The 15,945-nt window shown below is 40.0% G+C and overlaps 2 protein-coding genes across 3 annotated transcripts in view; one reads left to right on the forward strand and one right to left on the reverse strand.

Moving 5' to 3' along the window:
• Positions 1-9,740, reverse strand: part of Slx4ip (SLX4 interacting protein) — a 153,115-nt gene extending 143,375 nt beyond the window's left edge. For both annotated transcript variants that reach the window (XM_028755522.1, XM_028755537.1), the window contains exon 1: positions 9,618-9,740. The gene's annotated coding sequence lies outside the window, so the exon portion shown is untranslated. The remainder of the gene's footprint in view (positions 1-9,617) is intronic.
• A 1,056-nt stretch (positions 9,741-10,796) lies between these two features.
• Mkks (McKusick-Kaufman syndrome) overlaps positions 10,797-15,945 on the forward strand; it is a 19,875-nt gene continuing 14,726 nt past the window's right edge. Inside the window, exon 1 of the mRNA XM_028756518.1 lies at positions 10,797-10,907. The gene's annotated coding sequence lies outside the window, so the exon portion shown is untranslated. The remainder of the gene's footprint in view (positions 10,908-15,945) is intronic.

Genomic DNA, 15,945 nt, shown 5'->3' on the forward strand with positions numbered 1-15,945 from the left:
AAGTGAAAACAATGAAAAGACAGAATTAAATTGACAATACAGGACATCTAATACAAAAAATTAAGATGAAAATAAAAACATTTCTGGTATATTTCATAAAGAAATTTTTGAGTAGAAAGAAAACAAGTTGGGACTAGGACAAAGAAGACATAGAATTGATTAGGTGCCAGAATTTGATCTAAATTGCACATACCAGCCCTGGAAGTTCTAAAACAAGTGAGAAATACCTTCAATGTTCTGAGTATTTCTTTCCAACTTCCAATTGTCTTTAAACATAAGGAAATAAATCAGACATATTTAGACACACAACTTTAAAATTGTTGTGGCCCACGTATTCTTTCTCAGGAAACAATATGTGTACTTTGCTCAAATAAGGCAATTAACCAAGAAAGAGGAAGATGCAAGAAACAGAAAGCCAAGAGACAAGGCTGAGGCAAGCTAAGGATCCTGAAAGGAGATCCTGGACATACAAAGGGGAGCTCTTGCAAAAGATAGGCAGGTCTCATGTCTCCAAGAACAGCACACTCTGTCAGATCTACAGGCATGGCGATGAATTTCAGACAAATGGTAAAGAACATGAGACTGACTTGAGCAGGCACATGGAAATCTAAGATTCTAAGTAATTAGCAGTTACTGATTCTAGCAGAAACAAGATCTGTGCCCCAAAGGCAGAGAGTACTGAACACACAGCTCAGTTATGACTAACATTTATATTCATGATAGTAAAAACTGAGTCTTGACCTAAACAATATATGCTGACCACACGTGTACTCATATGGGTGGATATACATGCTGTTTAGGGACTAAAACTCAAAGTGAGCAAAAATAAATATCTCTAATGTTCATGAAATATCCCAAAACCAAAGCCTAGGATCAATAATAACAGTCACAATAAAGCAGAGATACAATGGCAAGTTTCTTACTAATGTCGACCTGATCCTTAACAGTTAAAAGTCTATACCAACCTGAAGAACAAGGTAGAGAGCTAATGTGATGAAGGGAAGTGGGAAAGGCACTATTCATAAGCCCTGTGTGGGGGACTAGCTGTCTTTTGAAATTTTGTCCACAATAACTGTAGAACACTGGTATCCAACAGAAATGCAATGTCAGTAACAAATGCAATTTAGAAGTTTCTAGTAGCTGCACTTCATAAAGTCAAACAGAAACAGGTGAAATTGTTTCAACAATATATTTTAGTGTTGGGTAAAAATGTTTGCCAAATAAACATGAATTCAAATCACCAGGTCCCATGGAAAGACAGACAGACAGACAGACAGACAGTTGGTGTGGGCCTATAACTCCACTGCTGTGATGACAGAGAAAGGTTGAACCAGGGAGCTTGCTGGCTAGTGTAATTGAAAGCATGGAGAGTCCACACATCAGGGGATAAAGAAGAAAGGACTCCTCTGGCCTCTGCATAAAGACCCCACCCCCATGCACATTTACAATACACACACACACAAAATAAGTTACAAATATGTGGCCTCTAATGAGTGTTCATAATTACTATCCGGTTATACATACTCTATTTATAGATTAGATGATTTTTTTAATCTGATAAAATTTGATTCTAATTTTTTTTGTTTTGTTTTTTCTCTTTAGCTTTTAGAGATCAGGTTTCTCTGTGTAGTCCTGGCTCTCCTGGAACTCACAGAGATCCACCAGCCTCTGCCTCTCAAGTACTTAGATTAAAGGCATGTGCCGCCATCACCTGGCTAAATAGATTCTAATAGTTAAGTGGACAAAAATATCTTTATCTACCTTCTAACTCATTTAATTATTGGTGTCCTTTTTTCTTCTTTTTTCATTTTTTTTTTCAGAGATGGGATCTTGCTATGTAGTCAAGAATAACCACAAATTCACCATGTAACCCAGGGTAGCATCAAATTAGCTATGTAGCTGAGGATATCCTTTAACTCCTGAAACTTGTGCTTCAGCCCCAAGAGTACTAAAATTTCAAGAAGCATAAGCAAGTATATCCAGCTTCATGTCCGCCATCTGAATGACTAGGTTTATCTTCATCTTAAGCATGTTCAAGATCCCCATTAGAGAGATACTTACAAATCTTCTAATAGATCAGCTAGATGGAAAATGGATACAGTTCTGTCAGCAGGGGCTTGACCAAGGATGAAGTATGTGTAGTTAATTTTCTAACTCTACACGGCCCTTCTCATCCCATGAGGATGCCCAACTTTACACTGTATGCCTGACTTCCACCCTATAAGTGACTGAAATCTTTCAGGGAGATCATAGACCACAAGCTAAAGAGAATTCAGGGAAAGATTCTCTGTATGGGGGTGTCTTAGTCAGGGATTCTATTCCTGCACAAACATCATGACCAAGCAATAAGTTGGGGAGGATGGAGTTTATTCAGCTTACACTTCCACACTGCTGTTCATCACCAAAGGAAGTCATGACTGGAACTCAAGCAGGTCAGGAAGAAGCTGTGCAGAGGCCACAGACGGATGTTACTTCCTGCCTTGCTAAGCTTGCTTTCTTATAGAACCCAAGACTACCAGCCCTAGGATGGCACCACCCACAATGGGCCCTCCTCCCTTGATCACTGATTGAAAAACTGCCTTACAGCTGGATCTCATGGAGGCATTTCCTCAACTGAAGCTCCTTTCTCTGTGATAACTCCAGGTTGTGTCAAATTGACACACAAAAACAGCCAGTACAGGGGGTGAGAGAGGTTGTCTCAATCTCAGACTCTGTCTCTGTCTGTCTCTGGCCTCTCTCTCTCTGTCTCTCTCTGTCTCTCTCTGTCTCTCTCTGTCTCTCTCTGTCTCTCTCTGTCTCTCTCTGTCTCTCTCTGTCTCTCTCTCTCTCTCTCCCTCTCCCTCTCCCTCTCCCTCTCCCTCTCCCTCTCCCTCTCCCTCTCTCTCTCTCAATGTGTGTGTGTGTGTGTGTGTGTGTGTGTGTGCGCGCACTCACACACACAGGTACACACATACATGTACAAGATGGCTGCACCTGGAGGTCACAGGACAACTGTGTGGAATCTCCCATTTCCTTCTACCTTGTGAGAGAGAGAGAGAGAGAGACAGGCCTATGCTTCAGCACCTCTACCTACTGAAACAAAGTGCAGGCCTCACATGTAAAGTACTGCTGATTCATAGGATGGTGGAAAATAACCTCTCATTAAGCAAGGTGACCCCCAAGGTCTCTTCTATTTCTAGGCCTCTACTATCCTAAGTTGAATGGTAGTTCAAGAAATAAATGCCAGAATACAAATTCTTTCAAGGAAGAGAATTTGGCAAAGTATTCCATAGCAAATGTCTTTGATGATGGAGCTCTAGGAACTGCTACTTCTTCCCACACAGACTGATGGATGGAATGTTCTCTCCTAAAGTACCATCCTATCGATAGTCCAACATCCAACAATGGGGGCACCTATTCCCTGGAGCCCTTTGGGGCTGTTTAGGTTGAACCGCTTCTCCCTCGGCCACAGCTACACTTCTACCCTCATACTCAGCTCACTAGATGTCATGTAACCCTGGACCTTGGAGTCTCTCCCTTACCTAACTGTAAGCTTCCCAAGACAAAGTCTTTCCAGGTCCTTTTTAATAACTGAACACAAGTATACAACAGACGTTTGCTTAATCAATTCTCACAGTAAGTTGCTATATGCTATTAATATATTTTATATTTATAATCCATTTACCCAATGAAGCTTTATTGTCCCCAATTCCACAGTCTTCACTAAATCTTTCTAAAGGAAGTCAAGGTATTCTGAACAGATTTTTGCAAATAAGCAGTTTAATAAATATTGAATTAAATACTTAACATACCATAGAGTGACGGCTGAGAGAGCTATGATTCATACACAGATCCTAGTGCTTTATGCTGGGAGTAAGGTACACAGAGGACGGGAATGCCTTACATGGGAAAGCCTCTGGATTTAATCCTCAGCTCTAAAACACTGAAACCACCAAAAAGTATAAATAGATATAAATTAAAAAATTAAATGGACAACAGATCAGACATCTGCTTGAAATTCTGTCCACTTCAGTGTAGCCTTGCATTGTTTTTCCATTGTTCCTGTTCTTAAAATACTGATGTTCTAACATTCATTTGAATAGAAAAGATATTAGCCTCAGAATTAAGTTGTAAACTTGGAAACAACTTTTCTGCAAGAGCAGTCAGCCCAGTGCTTAGGGTTTCAAGCATTAATATCAAAAAACCTTTGCCACAGAGCCACCTATTAACGCCAAAAGGCACTGGCATCTTTATTTTCTTGACAAGTTTTATGAAAGCCAGGACAATCTCCAAAAAGGTGGATTTTCCAAGTTCACGGAAACCATATACTTTACACAAGCCCATAGAGGAATTACAGCACATCATAAATCTTACAAATACAACCATCCTATAGTCTGCATTCCTGAGCCCACTTTCTCTAAACTGGAAACAAGCATTCCTTCACAAAGAAGATACTTGGATAATGTGCAGCGCCACCAAGACTCATCTGTTTGCATGTGTGTACTGACAGGGAGGCAAACAGCCTAAGCTTCTTAAGAAAATTAATTTGGGGAAGGAATAGAAGCTGATTAGACAATATCACATGATTTTCCTGTCATTTAAATACAGAACAGAGATAAACTCGAATAAAGAAAGTCAGTGACCTTCTAGATTATTCTGTGGGAAAATCTAGGGCAATGCAAAAATCCTCATTTGTCTTTCCTTCAGTATTTCTGGCCCGTGTGACAGCTTACCAAAGCAGTCACCCCAGTTTAAGAGGCCAAATATTAACTCTAGGCTTCTACCCTCTCCATTTCAAATGTTATCTAACAAATGATTGTGCTTCTATCATCTTAGAAAGCTCTCTAGCTACAGGAGGAGAACAGAAAACCGTAGGGGCCTAGGATTTCTGATGTTACAGCTATAGTTAAAAACATACAAAACCATCACTGTTGCACTGAACACACTTTTGTTATTATTAAACTCATACCCAGAAACAAACAAAGGTCAATGAGTGACAGATGAACAAAAAAAAAAAAAAAAAAACCCTCTTACCGGTGACAACTTAGATAAACGTTAAAAAACAACGTCAGCATAAAAAAGAATTAGCTGTTCCTATGACTTAGGAGCCAACCTTGAATGCCTAGTATGCTTAGAATAAAACAAACCAAAACAAGCATCAACAAGGGAAGAATCATTCAAACAACAAAAATCTACTTTTTGTCTTTCCTCTGTTATTAAATGTAGACCAGATGTTGAAATACTGTAATAGGATCAATCCCCAGTACAGCTTCTACTTTTCTGTCACTCGACAGTCATGCCAATCATAAGACTCAAGATCTAGAACTCCCTCCCCTTCCTGCTGAGTCTTCAGCCCAGCAAACCCTGCAAGGGATGCTTAACAGATAGTCCACATCTATTATCATGGATGCCTTAGCAGAAGCACACACACAGATGTCCTCATGCACTCCAATCATGTCTTCAGACTCTAGCAAAGCACAGCCTTCTAAATGCTGCCTTTTCATACAGCCTGAGTCTATTCAACTCTGTGTGTTCTTTCCATGAAATAGTAGCTCTGAGGGCATATATGTCAATAACTGGCTCTGTGCCTGAATCTCTATGGATGATTAGTCTTGAATAGACCCATAAACGTACAAGCAGACATCATGCAACTTACTTTATAACCTAAAGCCCATTCTGATAATTACTATTTCTCAATCGCCTTCATTAAAACAAACAAAAAGGCATTCTGATTGATAATCATTAACATACTCTTCTTAAAATCTAATCTTTTTTTGTGCAAAAATTGTTTCAATTGGAGAATATACCACTGGTTCACTGGTTGGTAAGGGTTGAAGGACAGAGGGACATGAGGGATAGTTGGAGAAATTGGGTGGGAACTGTTGGATAGGAGAGAGAGGCTGGTGACAGACATGGTCTATAGCATGATTTCAGTGGTGGTTACGTAATTCCACACATGAGTCAAAACTCAGGAAGCTAAACCTTTTTTATAGCATGGCAATTTAAAATAATTTTAATTATAGAACATTAATCTTTTCTATAGAATAAATCAAAATGGTGATATAAATTAACTTTTATATCCAAGATAATTTAAAAGATGTATTTTATATTGCCACCATAGTAACATAAATCAAGTCCAATTTTAAGCCAGCTTTGGTTTATTTTAACATAGTGGGTGTCAGTACTATTAAAAGCAACTGATGGACCATTTTTCCATAGCAGAGACACTAAACCTTACAATATTAGTGGTATTCTGGGAGCTCTGGGATGTCTCTGGTTTGGCTTTGTAAATCTCTTCTTTGATATCTCTTGGGTCTCTAATGTACATGGATTACTGTCCAAAATCCCTAAAGTAATATAGTCATAGTAAACTTTAAAGATTTAGGACAGATTAAATGATTAGGCATATACATATCAATCCTAGGCCTAGAGAAATGTCTCAGTAGTAAGACTCCTTGTTGCTCTTGCGTTGGACACATATATCAGTGAAGTCTCCACCTATCTCAGCAACTCACAACCATCTGTAACTCCAGCTCCAGCAGATCCAACACCCTGTCCTGAGCTCTACCGGCACCTGCACTCACACCTAACAGCACACAGACACACATGTATATACACAATTTAAAAAATGAATAAAAATAAATAATCCAGATGCCCAATCCTGTGATCCCAGCTACTCAATCAACTGATAGAGAGAAATTATAAGTTAGCCTAGGCAACTTAGTAAGACTCTGTTTCAAAACTACAGTGTTTGGGGGAGGGGGTGTGGCTAGAATAATATCTCAGTGATTGAGCATTTCCCCAGCAAGTGAAAGGTCTAATCCTGAGAACTGATTTTTCTTGTTTGTTTTATTTTTAAATACAGAGTTGCAGGTTGGACCCAGGACCACATGCATATTAGGCAAGAACTCTACCACCGAGCTACTTCTCCAGCCACACATTTTGCATGTTTAAAATGTCATAACTTATTCATAAAAAAATAAGGCATAAACTATATAAGAGAAAGTTAAAATCCCAACACAAAATGTTTTACCACTATACTCTTCTGGTTTCATTGTATGTAGACAGCACTAAATAACTTTTTTTAACAACTTTCTTTCAATGCAAATAAGCTGAAGAAGAATATAGTTACGTGAAAATGAGCACACTAAAAACAAAATCTCAATGGTTATCAGCTAGTGAATTGTATCAATGACTGTGTAGCCACACACTGATAGCAGTTAGCAATTCAAACAGGCTGACGAGTCTGTGGTGGTAGCTCTGTGATAAAGCACTTGCCTAATAAGCACTAAGCCCTGACTTCAATCTACAGCACCACAAAATAAAAAAGTAGGAGAAAAAAAAAAAAAACCGAAATGAGCTACCAATATAACAAAGATGGTTCTCAAAATCATTACATATCCCCCTCCCCCACCCCACGCAAATAAAACATGTAGTACAAGATACCTTTGAACTAAGAATCTAGAAAATGTTTGTTTATAGGATAGGTCATCCGTTGCCTAGAAAACAGCAGCTAGTAGAATTACCAAGGAACACGACCAAACTTTTCAGGGTGATGGATATGTTCATTATTTGATTGTGATGATGATTCACCAGTGTATACATACCACATAGTACATTCTAAATAAATGTTATTTGTACCACAATTTTACGTTAAAAAAGGCTATGTTTAAATGGAAACATTTATTTAAAAAAAAACAACTTATTTAAAATTCATCTTCCTGGCTTTGGATAATGTATTTGGACAATCTTCTTTTTCAAGTAGATGCACAAAATGGAAAGCCAAAGAATTTCAGTCATAGGAATGTATAAATAAAATCTTAATAATCCAAACTTTTAATTATAATATAATGAAACAGCTATAGCTGATATTTTCATAGCTGTTACTATATGCCAGGTACGTCTTAGAGGATTTTTATTTTTTTAAATTATGTATATGGGGTGGGGGGTATGCCTGTGTGCAGGTTTGGACATGTGAGTGTAGGTACCAGCAGACTTCAGACACCTTGAGTCCCCAAGAAGCTGGAGTTACTGGCAATTTTGAACTGCCTGACATAGGTGCTAAGAACTAAACTCAGGTTCTCCAGAAAAACAGCACGTGGCTCTTAACTGCTGAGCTATCTGTCCAGCCCATGCCAGGTACTTAAGGAGAAGCACATTTCCTGTATTAACTTACCCAACTCTCACTGGGGTCCTACCTCACAAGTTAGGAAACTAAAGTAAAAGGGTAGGTACTTATCTTTTAGATCTCAGAGTTAGAGCTGGTAAGTGAAAGAAGTAGGATATGAAGCCAGAGAGGACAGTTTCAGAACTGATTTTCTTACCCATCCACACTCCATCACTACCCTTAGTGGTAGCATTGTAAAAACTGCAAACAAGCAACATTTCAGTGTAATAATGTCTTCCTTCATACTCATAAAACACGCATATCCACAATGGAAACATTCATGTGAGACTCAGTAAAACAAATGATGTTCATTCTTCTTTCCCACTTTATACACTGAGGAAAAGACATATATGGCAAAATAACAATTACTGGGAAGCTGGTTGACAAGGTAACCAAGCACTGGGAAGCTGGTTCACCACACACCCAATCCAATATTCCTCCCTGTCTCCATGGTATTTTAAGGAAAGTCAACAGAGAAGGTGAAAAGCAATCTTACTCCTAACAGCATGCAAAACATAAATGTCTCAAATACCTTAGTATGATCTAAATTCCACATAAAGTCTCGATTTCTAGCAGCAACTGGTCTGAAGTCTGGTTTAGAAGCTCCCCAGGTGACTGTCATGGCAGCCAAGGTTGACAACTCCTGATTTTGATTTCTCATGCAGGAAGACACAGAAGAAACACCCATGCTACAAAAAGCTAAGGTAAGCCACAGTCTAAAGTTTCCAGATCAATATTATATTGTGCCCAAGTGCAACTTCTACTCATTCCAAGTACCATGCTCCCAGAAGATGCTGACTTGGCTGGTAGACAACTACCCTAAGCAGCAAGGCCATACTAACTCGAATCTTAGCCTGTTATCTTACAAGTATGGTTATATACAGTACCCAAGAAATAGGAGAAGTGAGAACAAGAAGTTGCTTGTCCAGCAGTGCAAAGAAACATGAGAACATTATGTTCCTGGTCCCAGCTTAGTATATGTCAAAGCCAGTGAATGAAAAAGGATTTAGATTTTGTTTTGTTTTTAAGTTTACTTCTATATTTTACAGCACAAAGCTAGCTACATATTCCACAAATGCAATGAATGAATGAATGAATGAATGAATGAATGAATGAATGAATGAAAAGAATATACAAACACAAACTACATCACATCTTAAAGTCCTCTGGGAGCTAGATTTACCTCTATAGATGCAGAAAGCCATACAATTGATAAAACGATAAAATTTGCTATGCCATCCATTTGGCTATTTTATTCTATGGAATTCCCTCAAAATTATTGTCCCTTTAAGTGTCAGTCTCCCTACACCCTGGTATTTAACAATTCTACTGGAAACAGAAGGAAAACCTAGGAGAAAAATTGTGAAAGTCCCAAAATCCAAAACAAAAATACGTAGTGGTACATAAGATGGGCAAACAGTTCAGTCCAACTGAGGGAACAGCTAGGTTATCAGAAGTATCACGCTCTTACCTATGATGGTGGCGGGAGGTGGGTTCGGGCTTTATATGCTTTGTTACTGTCCAGGGTCACTGGTGGACTAGTACCTGGATGTGAAAACTCAGACTAAAAAGGCGGCAGACCAAGCTTCAGAAGCTTTTGGCTTACTTCCCGTTTCCCACTGTCCCATTGCGCGTTTGAGAACGCAAACAGCGCCCAAACATAAGATGGCACGACCGACTTCACATCGTTGGAAGCCAGTGCCAGGACCTACGATGACGGCAAAGCCCTGGATAAGGTACTGGAATAGCCCGAAGGAACTGCCCAAACGAAAAATGGCTTCCGTCGATGATATCAAAGCGTTAATAGTGACCAAAATAAAAATGGCGGCCAAAGCGGATTTTTGTTTTTTTTAAGAGTCAATACCATGAATACGATTGGCAGATAATGTATCACTGTAGGTCAATCATACGTAGTGAAGGACAACACCAACAACAAAAGCTGTACTTTCCACGGTATCACAAAACTATAGGGCTGGTGTAGAAAAGATTTTAATGAGGAAGATTAAAAGATAGGTTGAAAAATAAAGGTGACTATCACAGTGCCAGATAAAAGCTAATTAAAGTATGTTTAAACAAAACTTCATAATACTTCGGGTGGTTCAAGAGAGTAGAAGACTTATTTCTGAAAAAGGAAAAATAATGGCAAAACGAAGGAAATTAACCAAGCGGATCCGGCATTGACTTGGAGACTCCCGACTTCTGCCAACCCTGCTCCTAGACTGGGCGGAAGTTTCCTGGATGGCGACAGACTCTGATTGCGCATGCCCAATCTCCGACGTCATTCAGGGACGGCAGGGCGGAGTCACTTTTTTACAGTTTACAAGGTCCTGAGAGAGGTGGGAATTGACAAACAAGACACCTTGTGATTGGTCAGAGCAGGAATACCCACCAAGAATGGTGACCGCTTCATTCATTCTACAAATACCTTTCGAGAGAGCAGAGAGCCGCAAGCTCTGTCATCTTCTTGGTGCTGTGATGTGTTTTTAACCCTTTTCAGTTTTGGTAGTTTTCACAGACAGAATACACGTCGGCCCGTAAGATTTCCGGTGAAGGCCGCAGTTTTTCCTTGCGGGAGTTTCACGCAAACCCCGGAAGAAGGGTGTGTGTGGGGGGGGTGCGCATGGAGTTGCGCATGCGCCTTTTTGCCGCGCAGGGCAAAGGTGGTGGCGCTCCGCTGCTTGGCTGGTGGCTGTGCAAGCGCGGTTTCTGGCTTCTGGTTGCGAAGGCGGCCTGGCCGCGACGTGCAGCTGCTGGTGGGCAGGTGAGAGGGTTCAAGCCGCCGGTGGAGAAGCCAGCCTGCGGCCCCGCCGCGTCCTCACACGGGAAGGTCGCGAGTAGCCTCGGCCAAGGGTATTTGGGGGCGGGAATACCGAGGCACCTTGCCACTGGGGTGGCCCGAGGCCGGCTTTCAAAGTAGCTTCAGGATGTGACTATCTGATGGTGGGGCGTGTGTGAGTGACAAGGAGTGGTTAGTATCAGGTAGAGTTGGAATAGAGCTTCCTCAAACTCACCTGCACAGTGAACTGAATGGAGAAGCTTTTCTGGGAAAGAGTCGAGGGGGTCACCTGTTGGATCGCCTTCCACCTGCAACCCGGAACTCCTGTATCCTTCACGGGGACTGTAAGGACGTGGGGGCTCCCCGAAACACGACAGTACAGCATAGAGCTGCTAGCATCATGGTCATGTCAACTTTGAGAGAGCAGAAACAGTACTTGGGCTTTTGACTATACCGTAGAAGTCCAAGCACATCTGACGTGAGAAGAATCCCTGAGATCCTGTTCGTCTTCCAGGATCCTTTTGATGTCTCAGAAGAAAATTGGGTTTTTTTTGTTTTGTTGCTGTTGTTGTTGTCTGCTTTCTTTTTGTCACTTACTGTATGTGTAACACTATTTCACCTATCAGTGACCTAGACTGTCAAGGTTCTTCCCACCTGGAGCTTGTAGTCTAGTAATAAGTGCTAGAAAATAGTCAAGCGTGGAGGAAAGTTAAGTTTAATTCTTTTTTTTTTTTTTTTTTTTTTTTGGTTTTTCGAGACAGGGTTTTTTTGTGTAGCCCTGGCTGTCCTGGAACTCACTCTGTAGACCAGGCTGGCCTCGAACTCAGAAATCCGCCTGCCTCTGCCTCCCAAGTGCTGGGATTAAAGGCGTGTGCCACCACCGCCCGGCAAAAGTTAAGGTTTAGATTGAGTGTTCAGAGCAAGTGTGGATAAGTGACACCCGAAAAAAGAGCTGATGCACAACTGGTGACTGAAATACCAGGCCCATAATGCTACAGGAACCGGAAATATCTTTAAGGTCCACCTTATTATAGTTGCTGGCATCTTAAGAAAGCAGGGAGATGACACCTTGGGAGAAATAAGCAGCCTAAACTACTCAAGCAAAAAGGCAATTTTCATTCTGGAGCATTACCCTCTGGTCAGGTAGTCAGGCAGTTTCTGAGATTTATGTATCTCTCATCACCTCTTGCATTTCCCCCTCATTCTCTGAACTTCTAGACCCAGACACTGCATCAAACAGAGTCTGGTTAGCATCTGTTGATACCAAACAGGCACCACCTGCCATAGAGAAATTACCCGAAATAAGCAACTACTAACAGTTTTTATGTGAGGTGGTCTGGAGGTTGTTCGTTATTGTTATTTACTGGTTTGTATGTGATACATTATCAAAGTATGGAGATTCTGCAATATAGAATATAAAAATGTCCTCTCTATGAAATAGAAAGTTACCCCTACTCATCTTCTGTCATAATGAGCCACCACCCTGTGAGGAACTAAGCTAGCCAAGATTCTCTAGTTTCTGTTCTACAATGAGAATAAAGCAAAGAAACAAAACAAGTGAATGCCACATCTCCTTTGGTAAATGGCTGTTAACTAAACATTAAAAATACTGACTATAAAGCAATTCAGAGGAAATGGAAAAGTGTGACTGTGAAAACTGAGTGAGAATTGAATCAGGTATTTTACCTTTGCTCCTATACAGTGTTCAATCATGGGTTATTAAGATCATCCCCTTCTTTATTTGGTCATGCCATAAAGAACAAGTACCATTCCTCATTCACCTTGGTAGTTTCCTTAGTCTAACAATATTGCCAGCATATGTCAACAGAAAATGAGCATTTGAATAAAAGTAATTCCACTCATACCTCGAGAAAATTGGCATGAACACTAGAGACATTTGGATGGATACAGAATTTTCCTAATTTTGTAAGCTATAAACAAAAGATTAGCTATATAATCACATCACTTAAGCAGGAGTTTCTGGAGGTGCCTACTTCTATGCATTAAAAATTATGCATATGTAGCAGTAAGAGCTAAAAGGTGTCAGCACTTAACCCACACCTGCACTGTAGTGTTATAAATATGCAGAATTATCATTATAATGTGATAGGTTATGAGATAGAGGCAGGAACTAATTTTCTGAAGATAACTAATTTGTAATGGAGGTTAAAGTTGATTGTCATGTTTGCCCAAAGCTTTTGTTTCTGTATGTGACGGTCAGGTATCCAAAACCTCGCACATCTGATCACTTAGCAGCTCTTTATTAACTGTCATCAGACAAACATAAGTGACATCCATTCTGTCTTTTAATCTCAACAACAAATTAAAAAAAGGGGGGGGGCAAGAGAAAAACGCATCCTCCCTTTTCAGATGATCAAAAAACAGTACCAGGAGTTACTTGTCTCTAAGTCTAGGCTACTTCAGGAATGTGTATTGTACAGCAGGTTTTTGAGATGGAAGTCATTAGTACTCTTGTCAGTGACTCAGCTGAGGCAGTACAGTTGCAAAGAGGATTAAGGGGAGATTGGAAGTTCATGAAATAGGAGTCTACAGCGCATGCTTTTAAGTCACTGCTTTATGGCTGATTCAGCCTTACTGACCTGATTGACTCTATTTTCTGAAAACTAGTTGGGAAAAACTAAAACTGGGTGGCCTTTGTATGCTGTAATAAGAGATTAAACTTTATTTCTGAGTTCAAGGCCAGCCTGGTCTACAGAGTGACTTCCAGGACAGCCAGGACTACACAGAGAAACCCTGTCTCGAAAAATCGAGAGAGAGAGAGAGAGAGACAGAGAGAGAGAGAGAGAGAGAGAGAGAGAGAGGTAGGTAGGTTAAACTTTAACCCCGTAGTCAGAAATGTCACTTGAAGTCTTCCAAACAAACAGAAATATGACTCCCTATTTCTTTATGTAAGTTAGGAGTATAGAGGCTTTTGGGGGGTCACTGAAACAGTTGCTTTCAAACTCAGCTTTAGGACTTCCTGAGAATTGTATTAAATATTCCTTAACACTATGCTGGAGTTTTGGCTTTAGTGGCTGGTCAGCCTGAGAATTTACATTTCTACTAAGTTCCCAGGTGACTAGTGCTACTGATAATGAGACCACAAAACAAGAAGGTCATTTTGAGGTCATAAGTGTCTAGACCATGTCTTGGGAAGATCATTTGAAATGATGGGATGTGGACAGTCTTGAAGACTGAGGGGAAATACAGAATACATTATATCCAGATTCTGAGTTGAGTAGCTTAGTGTATTTTTAATCTTGTTTTGTTCTTAATTATGTATAGATGTGTATCTCCATGTTGGATATGTGCGCTGATTCTCAATGATTCTCTTGTAATTCCTAGTCCTGAGATGATGGCCTTTGGTTCTTTATAATGTAGAAATATGGTCACAAGCATGCAGAGGAAGATGACCTTTAAGAGTGGTAGGTTGTCATAGAAGAGAGGGACCAATAGTGTTGGAACTGATAGTGTGGATCACTATCCACACTATCAAATGAGACTGGACCATAGGTAACAGAGGTACTGCTTACTTATTCTAGACAGTAGGGAAGGTTAAGATGAGAGCTAGAACAAGTACAATTTTACAGAATGGGCAAAAAATAGAGGGTATTAATATCCCATACAAAAGTAGAATAAATTGAAAATCTCAAAAAGGATGAAGGGTAAAAATTGGCCCTTTGAAGATTTAGAGCAGACAAGGGACAGATAAAAATCTCTGCTGTCACACTGAGGGCCAAGCAACTGGACATTTATTCCACAACAATCCACGTGATTTTCATTCCCTCTCTCCACACCTGTGCCTAGATCAGATGACAACTGGGATAATTTTAATTCAGATATAATAATATTAAATGATAATTAAAAAAACAAAATGGAAGCCGGGCGATGGTGGCGCACGCCTTTAATCCCAGCACTTGGGAGGCAGAGGCAGGCGGATTTCTGAGTTCGAGGCCAGCCTGGTCTACAGAGTGAGTTCCAGGACAGCCAGGGCTACACAGAGAGACCCTGTCTCAAAAAACCAAAAAAAAAAAAAAAAAAAAAAAATGGAATGGGAGACATCTGATACAGCTCTAAATCACTGTGTCCTTCCTCATGAATCACAGACTCATATACTCAGTACTTCTCAGCCACTAATCAATTGTATTTTGGACTTTATAGTTAGTGACACGCTCATACAAGGCTTTCAGTATTGTTTGGTTTTAATTACCTTTATCGACAACAGATAGATTTCCCCGACTTAGATGTTGACCAAGCTGTCATTGAATGGTCAGTGAGGAAAGCAATAAGACTGTACCGAGTGGAAACTGTAGAACTCAATTGCAAACCATTGGTTCATTGGGAGTAGAAGTTTAGTTTTAATTTGGTGTATGTATGCTTACAAGACTAGAAAAGTCTAACAAAATTTGTGCCATTGTAGGAGTGTTATCTAGAAAATGGGGAAAGGGAAAATGATTATTCTCTTTGCTGGACAGGTTAGGCATGTACACAATATGGCTTCCTTTCCTTTAAAACCGTACATATAAGGCACCATATGATGCATAATGATTAAGTCCAGTTAGACATAACTGTTTTCAAAGGTTGTTTCTTTAAGATGAAAACTTTGAGAATCCTGTCTTCTAGCCATTTTTCAGTTGTGCCTGGAGTCTACACGAAAGATCTAACTTGAAATGTTGCCTAAGGTAAAAATAACAAGAACTGTTCTTAAAAGGACGGTATTTTTAAAAGAACTGTTCAAGTCAGTGATTGGAATTCACAGCGCTCCAACATCAACATTTTCATTAAAGATAATGAAATAGTGAATATCAGACATCCCAAGCTCAAGAGCTGGATCAGTTAATTCTAACACCCTCGCTGGTGTTCTCTTCATGAGTGTTTTGTTTTTCATATATTTTAAGCAAAATGAACTCGTCACACTGCCCAGAATACCAGCAGATGGCGCCCAGGAAACCTCATAGGCAAAATAAGAATCTCTTAGAGAGAGAGAGAGAGAGAGAGAGAGAGAGAGAGAGAGAGAGAGAGA

Source organism: Grammomys surdaster, unplaced genomic scaffold, assembly GCF_004785775.1.
Source record: "Grammomys surdaster isolate TR1022 unplaced genomic scaffold, NIH_TR_1.0 129, whole genome shotgun sequence".
NCBI classification, from domain to species: Eukaryota; Metazoa; Chordata; class Mammalia; order Rodentia; family Muridae; genus Grammomys; species Grammomys surdaster.